This window comes from Giraffa tippelskirchi, chromosome 2, assembly GCF_054371585.1.
Source record: "Giraffa tippelskirchi isolate mGirTip1 chromosome 2, T2T-mGirTip1v1.2.pri, whole genome shotgun sequence".
NCBI classification, from domain to species: Eukaryota; Metazoa; Chordata; class Mammalia; order Artiodactyla; family Giraffidae; genus Giraffa; species Giraffa tippelskirchi.
Window position 1 is genome coordinate 22,599,844 of NC_137276.1, and position 14,250 is coordinate 22,614,093.

At 36.6% G+C, this 14,250-nt stretch overlaps 1 protein-coding gene and 1 long non-coding RNA gene across 7 annotated transcripts in view; both read left to right on the plus strand.

Annotated features, from left to right (window-relative positions):
* The window catches only part of LOC145539473 (uncharacterized), a 131,106-nt gene that overhangs the window by 88,361 nt on the left and 28,495 nt on the right, over positions 1 to 14,250 (plus strand). Inside the window, exons 5-6 of one of the 5 annotated variants that reach the window (XM_081573547.1) lie at positions 6,246 to 6,318; positions 10,253 to 10,298. The exons of 1 other annotated variant lie outside the window; for it this stretch is intronic. The gene's annotated coding sequence lies outside the window, so the exon portion shown is untranslated. Of the gene's footprint in view, positions 1 to 6,245; positions 6,319 to 10,252; positions 10,337 to 12,748; positions 12,824 to 14,250 lie in introns of those variants that run through there. 3 more of the 5 variants (XM_081573553.1, XM_081573551.1, XM_081573554.1) reach the window with 3 other exon arrangements.
* The window catches only part of LOC145539474 (uncharacterized), a 473,974-nt gene that overhangs the window by 59,819 nt on the left and 399,905 nt on the right, over positions 1 to 14,250 (plus strand). The gene's annotated exons all lie outside the window — the stretch shown is intronic.

Genomic DNA, 14,250 nt, shown 5'->3' on the forward strand with positions numbered 1-14,250 from the left:
ACACGACTGAAGCAACTTAGCAGCAGCAGCAGCAGCAGCAGCTTTCTGCCATAAGGGTGGTGTCATCTGCATATCTGAAGTTATTGATATTTCTCCCAGCAATCTTGTTTCCAGCTTATGATTCATCTAGCCCAGCATTTCACATAATGTACTCTGCATATAAATTAAATAAACAGGGTGATAAATACAGACTTGACATACTCCTTTCCCAAATTTGAACCAGTCTGTTGCTGTACATTCAGGCTAATCTCTTACTACTGCACAGCAGGAACTTGAGCCACACTGAACTACTTCATGAAAATCATTTATTTTTATCAAGTGCTTAAAGGCACTCTGCTAAGTGCTTCACATGTATGCATAATGTAAATATGGTGTACTGATCCTGTTATTACCACCCTATCATGAATTCATTTATCCATTCATTCATTTATTCAAAATAGTTTTTGGATGCCTATTATAAAGAAGCAGTATTCAAGGTACTAGGGGTACCATTGCCAATAAAATGGGAAAAAAATCCTTAGCCTCACAAACTTATATTCTAATGAAAGAAAATGGATAATAATACATTAAAAATTTTAAATATTAAACAGCAGGAAGAGAATGGGACAGAGATGAACATGCTTCAGAGACAGATGCAGTTTTTTAAAACTGTAAAGTGAAAGTGGCTCAGACGTGTCCAACTCTTTGCGACCCCATGGATTTTACAGACCATGGAATTCTCTAGGCCAGAATACTGGAATGGGTAGCCTTTCCCTTCTCCAGGGGATCTTCCCAACCCAGGGATCAAACCCAGGTCTCCCACATTGCAGGCAGATTCTTTACCAGCTGAGCCACAAGGGAAGCCCAAGAATACTGGAATGGGTAGCCTACCCCTTCTCCAGTGGATCTTCCTGCCAGGGAATTGAACCAGGGTCTCCTGCATTGCAGGTGGATTCTTTACCAACTGAGGTATCAGAGAAGCCCTTTAAAATTATATGAAATAATTTTATACTTATGAGAAGGTTGATAAAAACTCTGCATTCAGAATCCACAAATGTTATTCTGAAATAATTTAAAATGTATAAAGAAGTTGCAGAAAAAATTTGCAAAAAATTCATGTAACTCCTTAATCCAGAGCTTGCTATTGTTCATTTGTCAGCATTTGCTCAGATTTTCCCTTCTCTCTTTCTCTACCTATAGTTCTGTATTTCAGAAACATATGGTACTATAAGTAATATATATTTGTTACTTCAACAAATTAACATTCTTAAGAGTTTTTATTATGGTAATATTAATCTTATCTCAGCAAGAACTTGGCTATGCTTTTTACCTTATACATCAATATAAAATTCAATTATTTTTCAAATTATTGAGCACCGCACTCTGCTCTTACAAATTAGATGCTAATTAATACTCCTTTACTTGTTCATTTATTTAGAATCTTCTTTTTTATTCCTGTCAGGGCCAGTGAAAGTATGTAAATTCCATTAATTGTTTTTACTAACTCACTAAATAGATTGTAGAACAAAGTAGTAATTTTGAAAATTATAGCTATCCAATACCACACTTGAAAAATTGCAGTATTCTAAAGGATATTGTTAAATAGACAGTAATTAAAAATTGCAAGGAGAATGCTTCACAGAAAGATTTGTGATAATTGTAATGAATTTCTGAAATAAGATAAACACATCTTTAAAGGATATGTCTAACCTTGAAAGTCTATGAAATTACAACCATCGAAATGGTGGAGAGGGCTATATTATTTAACATGTTTTCTTATGATTATTAGAGAATATCTAAAATGCTTGAGCATATTTCAGAAATTCATTGCAATCTAAAGTTTTTCAATTCTAATCTAATTTTAAATTTGACTCTAATCTAAAGTTGTTATATTCCCATTTCATAGATGAGACAACTGAGCCCTGGGGTTATTCAGTAATTTATGCTCCTCTAATGGGAACATTCCAGACAAAGGGATACATGTGAAAATGTGAAGTTAAAGAAATGTGGTGGGAGTGATACATAACAAACACTTGCCTGGCGTATAAGGATGGAGGGAAAATGGTTTGAGCCGAGACCATGAGGTAGGAAGGATGGTTCATGTGGGATTTTCCTGGAAATGTTAAGGATCTGGGACATCAGCCATTGTGGTTTGAAAATATCACTCTTGTCACACAGAATAATTGCTTGGAGGAAATGAGTGGGTGAAAAGATGCTAGGATACTGCAGATGTGTTTGGGAGATGATGATGATGGAGATGATAAGGAGAAGGAGGATGATGACAGTGATACTGATGATAATCATAGTAATGGGAATACTGTGGACCCCAAAAAGGGAGAGTTCATTTGTGGGTGATTTAATAGGGAGAGTGATAGAGATCAGTTATTGATTGCCAAGAAGGTTGATGATGAGGGAACGAAAGGTATCAGGATGATTGCCAGGTTTTCAGAACTACTCAACTGTGTGGAAGTTGGCAGAGGGCACTAGAGAAAGAGAAATGAGCAGCTAATTTTCTGAATTTGTTCTAGGACCTCAAGGGCTGGACTGAGACATATAGAAAAGGTATTTGAATGTACAGATAAAGAGTTAAGAAGAGATGTCTGGACTGTAAGTTTGAAAGCAAAAGTAAGGAACATTTTAAAAATTAAGTGTTTCATCAGGAGTCCTTCAGGCTTCTCATGTCAGAAACCCTTGCATATCTATCTCATAACTCAGTAGTTTTTCAGGCTTTAAGATGCATTAGAGTCACCTAGGTACAGTGTAGTAAGGAAGATGGAAGCTCTGAAATTCCCACTATCTTATTTTGAATCAACTTGGACACTTTCTAGAATAAACTTGAGCAACTTAGCCTCTGTGCTGCAATTTTTTTTTTCTCTGTTAAATGGAGATAATGGTTACTGTATTGAATTTCTTGAAGATTACATGAGAAAATGTTGATGATAAGTTGGCTTATATAAAGTCTTCAGAGCACTTAATGGCACTTAGCAAATGGTCAAAATAGGGTAAGTTAGTCGTTATTAGAGGAAGGCATGGCGACCTACTCAGTATTGTTGCCTGGAGAATGCCATGGACAGAGAGGCCTGGAGGCTACAATCCAAAGTGTTGCAAAGAGTCAGACACGACTGAAGCGACTTAACATGCACACACACAGCCATTACTATCATCCAGATAATCATTAAAATACAGATTCATGGATCATCAACTCAGAATCTTGATGTAAATGTCATGTTACTGGCTAGTGTGGTTATTTCAGTGTTAATATGGTTGTTTTGAATTGGAGGTAGAGGGTGAACTGGAACTCAGTGGTTCTGGCTAGGATACTTCTGGACCCTACCATGTTTATTAAATTATGGTGTCTTTGTTCACAGGCCAGGAAATCTATATTTTGAAATCAATTCACAGTGTCTTGGTGATGCTGATCTACAGGCATGCTTGAGAGGGATTATATTAGACCGGACTTTGTGATTCTCATTATGTCAGGGCTGGATGTCTGCCACAACATTCAGTCTCCCTTTTATAACAGAGATTATTTTGCTGGGAAGTGACTGGTCAGCCAGTGAGCACATTGCATGCCAAGTATAAATATATAACTAGTACTGACTAATGGATTGTAAATGAAAAGTGATGTTGTCAGAATTGGACTGCTTCTAAGAAGAAGTCAAATCTTTTCACTTTGGCTCAGCTAGGCAGAGGACAATAAGCCCTAGGTGATGCTAGAGCCATAAGAAGAAAGGAATCTAGGGCACTGAGTTGGTAAGAAGTTGGTTTGTCATTATATGAATAAGAAAATAAAAAGATTATGCAAATGAAAAAAAAGTTTCTAGTATTTTATGTTAGAGAAAAGTTGGCAATTACTTCTTACAGTAGTTGGTGTTACTCCACTAATTGCTCTAGAAGGTGAGATTTCTCCACAAAGCCAGGATTTATCAAACGCTCCTTGGTGAACAGTATCATTCCTTCACAATCAGTATGCTAGACTCTTAAGATATGAACAATAAAGAGATCTCTTGTTTGGTTCTTGAAACATAAGTCTGTGTGTGAACAACCTTAATGTTTCAGTTGTCACTGGTTGCTTTTATTTTTGTTGTTGATTTAGAGTATATAGTTATTAGGAAAATAAGTATGCATTCAGAGGAAAATTTTACATTTCCTTAGTAGAATTTGAGCATAAATTACTAGCAATTGGTAACTTTGTGTTTAGTATCACACTCTTCTCTGTGAGCTTGGGAAACCTTCCAGTGCTGTTGGTTTTTGCCTAAAAGTAGGAGATGGGTCTGCATCTCTTTAGACAACCAATGCTTATTTTTATAAAATAAAACAATGTTGTTTGAATATGGATCATTACTTAAAGCAGTAAAAAAACATTGCCAAACAGTGTAAACATCAATACTCATGAGTTATTATTCTTTTAAGAATGTTGACTAAATTTACATATAGATTAAACTTAGAATTTATGAAATGTGATTTTTTTTCAATGTGATGTCATAATGCCACTGGTGTTTTATGGACAGCGTTCCTGTACAGAATGCTCTTATGTTTTTCCATGGGACTGAGGACATGGAAGACCACATCACTGGCAGAACCCATGGCATTAAATTGCAAATTGAATTTGAGATGGCAGAAAAAAGACTTGTTGGAGAGTGACTGAAAGCTGGAAATTAGAACTACATGGAGCTAACATATGTTCCTAGGAAACTGATAATGAAGCTACTTCTTCATTAAAGGGGATTTACAGAGAGCAGGTTTCATTTTTGAGGTCACATGTCTGGTAGCCACTTTTGATCAGCACTAAACTTGTTTTGTATAGATGATGTCAATCTCCTTTCCTAGAGGTTTATTACACACGCACACATGCGCGCACACACACACATACATGCACACACACTTGGGTTGGGTCCTCTCTCCCACATAGCCTGATTGTGGATAGAAATGAAATCAGACCCTCATGCTTCATCTTGATTATTAGTGCTTCACACATTTAATGACTTTTACCTGCAGCTTTAGTGACACAATCTAACTTCTTTGGCCGATCTGACAACATTAAATTGCAAATTGATTTTGAGATGCAACAAGATGTGGCAGTTACTGAGGACTGGGAATTAGAATAGCATGTAGTTAATACATGTGACCTGAGAAACTCATAATGACCCTTCGCGCTCTCTAATGCAGATTTACAAACAGTAGGTTTAATTATGGAGGTCATGTGTTGGTTATCAACATTTGATCAACACTGACTCAGCTTGTTGTCTGCATGGAGAAGTCACTAATCTCCTTTCCTGATCATTTATAGTGCATGCACACGCACGTGCACACGTACACACACACCTCTCCCACATAGCCTGTGATAAAGAGAAACAAAATCTTTGTTTTCACCTTGATTCTTTCATCCTTTACATCTCAATGGCTTTCCCATTGGGATTTTGGTGACAAAACCTAACTTTCTGCTTCTTTCTTTATTATTTTCCAATGACATGTGATTTAACATAGTTTCTGAATAATCATTTTTTCTTATAACAACCATTGTCACAGAACCCACAAATTTTGTGTTCTTCCTACTTCTCCCACTCTAACATTGGCTTTGTCCATTTTTCTTTCCAGTTTCCTCAGCTGTTAAAAGGGCATCTGCAGTAAATTGGAATATGGATCTTCTTGAATCATTGGGACAATGAAACAATATCATTATGTCTGTTTTTCTAAGTCTGTGTCTGTTACTTTCACCGCTGTCACTTAATTGCTGAGAGAGGCAGGGATGGATTTTTTGTCTTATGGGGGTCTTTTCCAGTGAACAGCTTAACCTCCCTAAATAAACAATGTGGGTAAGAGTTAGGCTTTGTGGGAGAAAGGAACAGGAATTGACTAGCAGGTCATGCACAGAATATTAACAAATCAATCAGCAAGATTTGATTACTATGTGATTTCTCAAAATACAGTTCCCAGCTCAGTAGATTTACCTTGTTAAATATTAAGACTCCTAGACCTGACTCCAGACTCATAGCAAAAGGTCTGGAGGTGGTTCTTGGGAAGCTAGCTTAGAAACAAGATCCCCACACTATCCTAGAAATCATGTAAGTATGAGAAGCACTGACCTAGTGTATAACTATTGCAGGGGTAGTTTTAAATGGGAATGAAAAAAATCAGATTTTCAAAATAAATTTTCTTTCATTTTTATATGGTAATGAAAATCTCTTTCCTTTCCCCCTAACCATATCCAGAGTTCTCTTTTGCTGGAACTCAACAGAAGTAACACTCTCTCCTCCCCCATTCAGAACCAAGAGTATGGTAGAACATCTCTGCAAGGTATAGAAGCAAATGTACTTTCAAACATTGCAGATTCCTCTTGTAAGTAGAAAGATATAAATTATTAATAAGTAAATTAGGAAATCAATGACAACTCAGTAAACTCTAAAAGGAGTGTTGGGCCTCTATTCTTCAGATCCAAGAGTAGCTATGAAATTGGCAAAGTGAGTCACAGTCATTGAAACCTGACACAGAATTATCACCAGCTCCACAGAGTAGGCATGAAACGAAAGCCTTTCCTGTGGGAGAGTGTTCTCTTTTATCAGTCCCAAGCCAAAAGCTACAGTTAAAACACCTTATTTATTATCTCCACCTTTATATGTGTTTTAACACCTGCAAGATGTGATTTTCTTGTACACCAGGGTTCATGTTCATCAAGACTATTGATTTTTGTTTTTCACTAAATTAGAAATAAGCACTAGTATAGTCTATAACTTTATTTTCAATATCCAAGAGTAAACAGTAAAGTTTTTAGGGGGGTAGATGAAAAAATACCTTCAAATGTCTTAATTTTTCTGATAATTCTAGACCTCTAGATGGACTGTAAGTGAACCAGAGATTAACGAGTGTACTTCTGTGACTAGTATGCTCACCTGAGTCATGTTGCTCGTATTTACTCTCCATGCATCATATCTGTGCTGTGTGTTTTGATATATATGGTTTTTTTACAAACAGAACACACACAAACACATATGCACACCCTCACTCACTCCCGAGTATGTAGAAACTGGTAGATAATTGTGAGAAAACACAATTTATGTCTGAACTATCTAATACTTGGTTCTATGAAATAAACGTCTAAATTCTAATTGTGCAGAGCATCAACCTAAGTCGTCTTATTTCATTATCTTTTCCTGAGGGTCAGTCTAAGATTTGTGTTGTTGGTTTTGTTTTGCTTCCTTTTGTTTATCTAAAACAAAGAAGGAATGCTCAGCAAAATAGAAATAATGGATGGGTAGTTTTGTTTTGTCTTTCTATATTTAGTCTCCTGTATCTTTTTTTGTGATATTTGTCTCCCTTTCTCTAAATTTGATGAGCTAATGCTTTTTGGACATTAAGTATATTCCATTATGTTCCCTGAACTATGTAGCTTTATGCACATAGTACTCCATGCACATGACTACACAGAAGAGGTACCTGAATTTAGGAAAGGAAATAATTTATTTAATATGATAAAGCTAGTAAGCTAGTAAATGAACACCTTCATTCATTAATTTCACCAATATTTATGGCTCACTTATTATCTGTTGCTGTCCTTGGTCCTGAGATGTGTCAGTGAAATGAAGGGCACAGTCTCTGTTTTTCATTCTAAGGAGGAGAAACACAAATGCATATATAAGGACTATAAACATTATGAAGAAAAAATAAAACAACATAAGAATTAGAAGCTAGTGAGAGTGACCTGTTTGTGAGAATGTGACTGTGACATTTGAATTAAGGGAACTGAATGATGTGAAGTAATGACTTGTGGGTATTTGGAAGATGTGAAAATCTTAATGAGGCCAATAAGTGAGTAGGATTACTTCCTTGCCCTTCCTTGTTATCTCATTTTCCCTCTATTCTATCCTTTATTCTACGTGTTTCATAATTTCTCTTTGTTTTCAAATGCATTACACATACGTACTCTCTTAATTTAGACTCTTCACCTGTGCCGTACCCTTTATTTCTACTATAATTCTGAATGCCCAAATTTTGTGTGGCTATTTTGTGCTTTCTGTCACAGGATGTATATCCTGGTGACACAATATTTAACAATTATCTTTTTTTAAAACAGTTTTATCTGCTTTCCTTTTTTTGTTGTTAAAGAATATGACCCATGAAGGAAATAGATATGTAATCGAAAGGGTGGAAAGCAGAACTTCAAACAGATGCTTGTACACCAGTGATCATAGTAGCATTATCACAATAATCAAAAGGTGAAAACAACCTGTACCCCTCCTCCTTCCTTCTTCTTCTTTTTTTGATAACAAGAACAAAAAACTTGAAACTCTGAGCCTCCTATGGGCAGCAACTTAGCTAGAATGGCATCATATAGTTCATAGTGTTGTTATTCTAGTTGTTAAATTTTAAAAGTGATACTGGATTCTCTTAGGTGGTCCTACCAAAACGTTTACTTAAAAAGTATTTAAATAATCTGATTTAAAGAAAATATCAAGAACAGTAATAATACAGATGAATCAAGGATATTTTAAACACCGGGAAGGTGTGATAAGAATGCCTGAGGTGAATTAAAAGTCACCCCTAACTCTGGGGCCTCTGAACATCCTTGAGTTTGGGTCTGCCTTTGTCTGCAGCAGTGTGGTTGGTAGCTGTCTCTCCCTCTCTATATCCATATCTACCCCTCCTTATGTTTTCTGTGCCTTCCTCTCTTTCTTTCTGGCCTTTGCTTTCTGCTGGTGGCCCCATATTGCACCTCTGCACCTTCCTACATCTCAAACTCTGTCTTTGCATAGCTGTCACCCCCATGGTGCCAGGGGATAGGAGAAAAGTGGTGCTTTTTCCTGTTCCAGATATATCTCCCGTGAAAAGTTCATAGTCTCTTGCTTTATCACCTCTGACTTTCCCCTTGAAAACTCTGGAACTTTCTCCTCTCCTTCTTTAATTTCCAGTGTGGATCTCAAGACAGCAGATGCTGACAGAGGTTATGAAAATACAAAGGGGTTATGACCTGCATCAGAGAGGAATGATACTTTGAACTGAAGTGCATAGTGCATTTACTAATTTTATCACCTCCACTGCTCCGAGTATGCACGCATGCACACACACACACACACATACACAGAAACTCCGTTTTATGTTTTAGAATTAGACCAAACCACAGTTATAGATACCATATCAGGGGAGATGGGCTGTTGTAATCTGCTGAATGATTAACTGAGTCCTCCATTGAAAAGGAGTGTCAGATCACTTCAGTTAGGGTGGGGACCTTGGAAATGGGACATGAGGGGTATGCGTGTGTGTGTTTCTGTGTACCATTCTGGTAATTAAAATTATTTTTTCTTCCTTTTTTTAACTGCGGAATCATATTTCCACAACAGCTCCCCAACTTCCCCCTCCCCTGTATTCAGCAACAGGGTAACAGTGGATTGCAGGGGAATGGCTTATCTAAACTCTTATTTCTACTTCCATGTTACTTTTCATCCAAAAACATCAGGTTTACAAACCCAGGGCAGAAATGCACAGAGACAAGATGGAGGTCAGACACAGAGCACAAGAGATCTAAACTCTTTACTTCCCCACCAAAGACTCATTTCCATTGAGAGAGAGGGAAGGAGGGAGGGGAGGGGGAGAAAGAGAGAATAACTAATGCCCAGTCATATTCTGAATTAATCTCCAAGGAGAGGCTGTTCAAGCATCACTGCAGACAGCTCGATGCAACAGGCTTTACATTTCACAGAAATCATGACAGTCAGAAAAGCTCTGAATGAAATGGATGCCCCTCTTCTCCAGTAAGAAAGCTGTGATGAATGATAGGAGAGTGGCCTGGGCTGCCAGGTCTGCCCTGCTGTTTGTCTGTCCATGTTCTGGTCTGCACCCTTCTTAATCCTTTTCTCTGGCCCCACTTTAGTAAGAGACATATATTCCTTGGCTCTGCTGTTCCCTAAATCTTGGCATTACCGCACTACACCTGACTGTGGTTCACTAATTCCAGTATTCTCCTTCTGTCAGAGATGATAAATGGAATGGCATATCTGTCACCCTTACAGCATTAGGACTGTGTCCCACTCATCTCTGATGTCTTATCATGTTGTGGCTCAATGGCTTACTTATGCATTATTTTCAAAAAAATCTCACAAAAGTTTCTGATTTTCTTGAAATGTAGAAAAATAATATTTATAATAAAGTATGCATATATATATATATATAAAATCTTAGAACAATATTCAGTCAGTTTGTATTTTCAATCTGTTTTAAATCTGAGGTCAGTGTCTCTATGGGTAAAAATAGCTTTCTTTTCCTGTTGTTTGCTTTATAGTCATTTGCCTCTCCTGACTCGTCTTTGTGAATATCCCCTTTGTCAGGTGAGCAGAAGATGGGAAGAATGCTGACCTCTGAGTCAGGAATCTGGGTTTTCTCCTCATCACCAGGTCCTTGACTTATGAGTAATCTTGGAGGATTTTCTCACTGGTTTTGAATCTCATTTTTTTCACTTGACAAATGGAGCAATAAACTTTAACCTTCCTATATTATTATCATTATTATTATTGTTTCTCAGTTAGAAAATGAGCGTAAATATTTATATTATCAATTAATTAACCTAGTTCACATTCTATCTAAACTCATTTTTATTTTATAGCCATATTTTATAGTATCTTTAATAATTATACTTGTCAGAGTAACACATGGCATAGTAAAAAGAAATGTGTATTTTTTATCAGAAGCAACAATTTCTCACCTCATTGCTGCTTGTCTGTGCTTTCCTACTCTCTGAAAAGATTTAATAATTTATAGATTTCAATTTTAATCATTTGTTTTAAATGTTTTTGATCGTTAACTCATAGATCTTCAGAAATATTGTTATATTTATGTTAATAATATATGTATGTTAATTTGTTATGTTAATTTGTATGTAATCTGTATGTTAATTTGTTAAATTTAGACATATATTTATTTTGTAATATTTTGTAATAGTTTTCTTTGCAGCACTGTTTACTTCTTTTTCATCATAGTTTTTCATCTCATCTTTGCAGAACACTTTTAATTATTTTTCTATCCCAAACTTGTGCCCAAGAGAGACAAAGTCAAAGACAAAGATAATCTTTGCTTGTTCCTTTCCTACATATTGAGGGTCTAGAAAATTTTTGTCCCTGGCTAGAGGGAGTCCTGACCTGAGAACAAAGGTCAGCCTGGAGGAATCGCAGATGGGTATCAATGAAAACATGTTGTCTGTGCATAACAGCTGTTAGTGGATTATTTATTTATTCGATGGTCATACATGGAAAATCATTCAGAATTCCCTTCCTAGTCATTAATTTGCCAAGAACACAGGAAGTAGCTTGGTGCTCTACTCAGGCAAAATTTAATGGTCCTTCATCTGCAATGAGAGTTGCTTTGACAGTAACATGTCTTTTCCTTTTTGCCAGCCTCTGCCTGTAGTTTTAATAGCAGCACAATTGGACTTGGATTCCTGCAACTGTCAAAATGAATGAGATGAAGCATGCATTCCATTGCTTTATCCTGCTACATTTTCAGTTGGTTTTCTAAAGTAATTATTCACAAGACATAGCACTTCACTTTGTTTCTTCACAGCGGTGGATGAAGACTCACTGTAAATCGATACCCTGTTCTTATCTAGAATTACATAGGAAGAGAGCCCTGAAGATGACTGGAGATGTTTGGAAAGTTTCTTCAAAGGAAAAGTGAATTTCAGGACTGCTTAGCTTGTAGTGGAAAAGTTTCAGGAGAAATAGTGCCAAGGAATATAAATGAAGGACAGTATGAGGAAAGTCATTAGGATATCCCTGTTTGCTGATGAGTAATAGCTACAAAAATAATAATTTGCATAGAAGTAAAACATTTTGGGGGCACAACATTTAATCCATAGTACTTTGTTCCATATGGTTAGTTACAAAATTTATTTTTACCAGAGTAAATATAATAGTGATAGGTAAGAAGAGAATGAAAATTCAAAGGTAAATTAGTTGGTTCAAAATGCTCCTCTTCAGTTACGAAGTTATAAAACTACTATATGATAAAGACCTACTTTCTTACTGATTTTAGAAATTATATCAGCATACAATACTATATAACAGGACTATAAGGAAACAAATATAAAATAATAATAATGCCATCTAAGTTGTGCTTTTAGATTTTTAATACACTTTGAAATTTTCTCCCCAGTATGAATCACCAGAGACTCTGTGAAATAATGTGGCAGGATAGTGTTCTTCTAGTTATTTATTGGGCTGTGCTGGTCTTGGTTGAGGCATGCAGAACCTTTGACCTTCAAATTGGGATATGGCATTTGGGATGTTTACTTGTGATATGTGAGATCTTTAGTTGTGGCATGTATGTGAGGTCTAGTTTCTGAAAAAAGAATGAACCTGGTTTCCCTGCAATGGGGGCAATGGAGTCTTAGTCACTGGACCACCAGGGAAGTCCCAGTAGTATTCTTACTTTATAGATGAGGGGCAGCCTGAGGCTCACAGGGTGTATATGATTTGTCCAAAATCATATGTGGGGTCAGCAGCTAAGCCTGGATTTGACCCTGCTTCTGTTTAACTCTTAGCTTTCTAATTTAGCTATAAGAGAAGCAAACCAATTTCTCTTTAATTTTAAGTTCCATAAAATTTAATTTAGTGTTAAAACTTTGAAAAAATGTTTTTTTTTATTTTGTAATTTATTTAATTAGAGGCTAATTACTTTACTATATTGTAGTTGTTTTTGCCATACACTGATGTGAATCAGCCATGCTACATGTGTTCCCCATCCTGAACCCCCCTCCCACCTCCCTCCCCATCCCATCCCTCAGGGTCATCCCAGTGCACCAGCCCGGAGCACCCTGTCTCATGCATCGAACCTGGACTGGTGATCTGTTTCACATATGGTAATATACATGTTTCAATGTTATTCTCTCAGATCATCCCACCCTTGCCTTCTCCCACAGAGTCCAAAAGACTGTTCTATACATCTGTGCCTCTTTTGCTGTCTTGCATATATGGTCATTGTTGCCATCTTTCTAAATTCCATATATATGTGCTAGTATACTGTATTGGTGTTTTTCTTTCTGACTTACTTCACTGTATAATAGGTCCAGTTTCATCCACCTCATTAGAACTGATTCAAATGTATTCTTTTTAATGGCTGAGTAATATTCCATTGTGTATATGTACCACAGCGTCCTTATCCATTCGTCCGCCGATGGATATCTTGGTTGCTTCCATTTCCTGGCTGTTATAAACATGCTGCAATGAACATTGAGGTACATGTGTCTCTTTCATTTCTGGTTTCCTCAGTGTGTATGCCCAGCAGTGGGATTGGTGGGTCATATGGCAGTTCTATTTCCAGTTTTTTGAGGCATCTCCACACTGTTCTCCATAGTGGCTTCACTAGTTTGCATTCCCACCAACAGTGTTACGAGGGTTCCTTTTCTCCACACCCTCTGCAGCATTTATTGTTTGTAGACTTTTGGATAGCAGCCATTCTGACCAGAGAGAGATGGTACCTCATTGTGGTTTTTATTTGCATTTCTCTGATAATTTGTGGTGTTGAGCATCTTTTCATGTGTTTGTTAACCATCTGTATATCTTCTTTGGAGAAATGTCTGTTTAGTTCTTTGGCCCATTTTTTGATTGGGTGATTTATTTTTCTGGAATTGAGGTGCAGGGGTTGCTTGTATATTTTTGAGATTAATTCTTTGTCAATTGCTTCATTTGCTATTATTTTCTCCCATTCTGAAGGCTGTCTTTTCACCTTGCTTATACTTTCCTTCGTTGTGCAAAAGCTTTTAAGTTTAATTAGGTACAATTTGTTTATTTTTGCTTTTATTTCCATTACTCAGGTAGGTAGGTCATAGAGAATCGTGCTGTGATTTATGACAGAGAGTGTTTTACCTATGGTTTCCTCTAGGAGTTTTATAGTTTCTGGTCTTACGTTTAGATCTTTAATCCATTTTGAGTTTATTTTTGTGTATGGTGTTAGAATGTGTTCTAGTTTCATTCTTTTACAAATGGTTGACCAGGTTTCCCCACACCACTTGTTAAAGAGATTGTCTTTTCTCCATTGTGTATTCTTGCCTCCTTTGTCAAAGATAAGGTGTCCATAGGTGCATGGATTTATCTCTGGGCTTTCTATTTTATTCCTTTGATCTATATTTCTGTCTTTATGCCAGTACCATACTGTCTTGATAACTGTAGCTTTGTAGTATAGTCTAAAGTCAGGCAGGTTGATTCTTCCAGTTCCATTCTTCGTTCTCAAGATTTCTTTGGCTATTCAAGGTTTTTTGTATTTCCATACAAATTGTGAAATTATTTG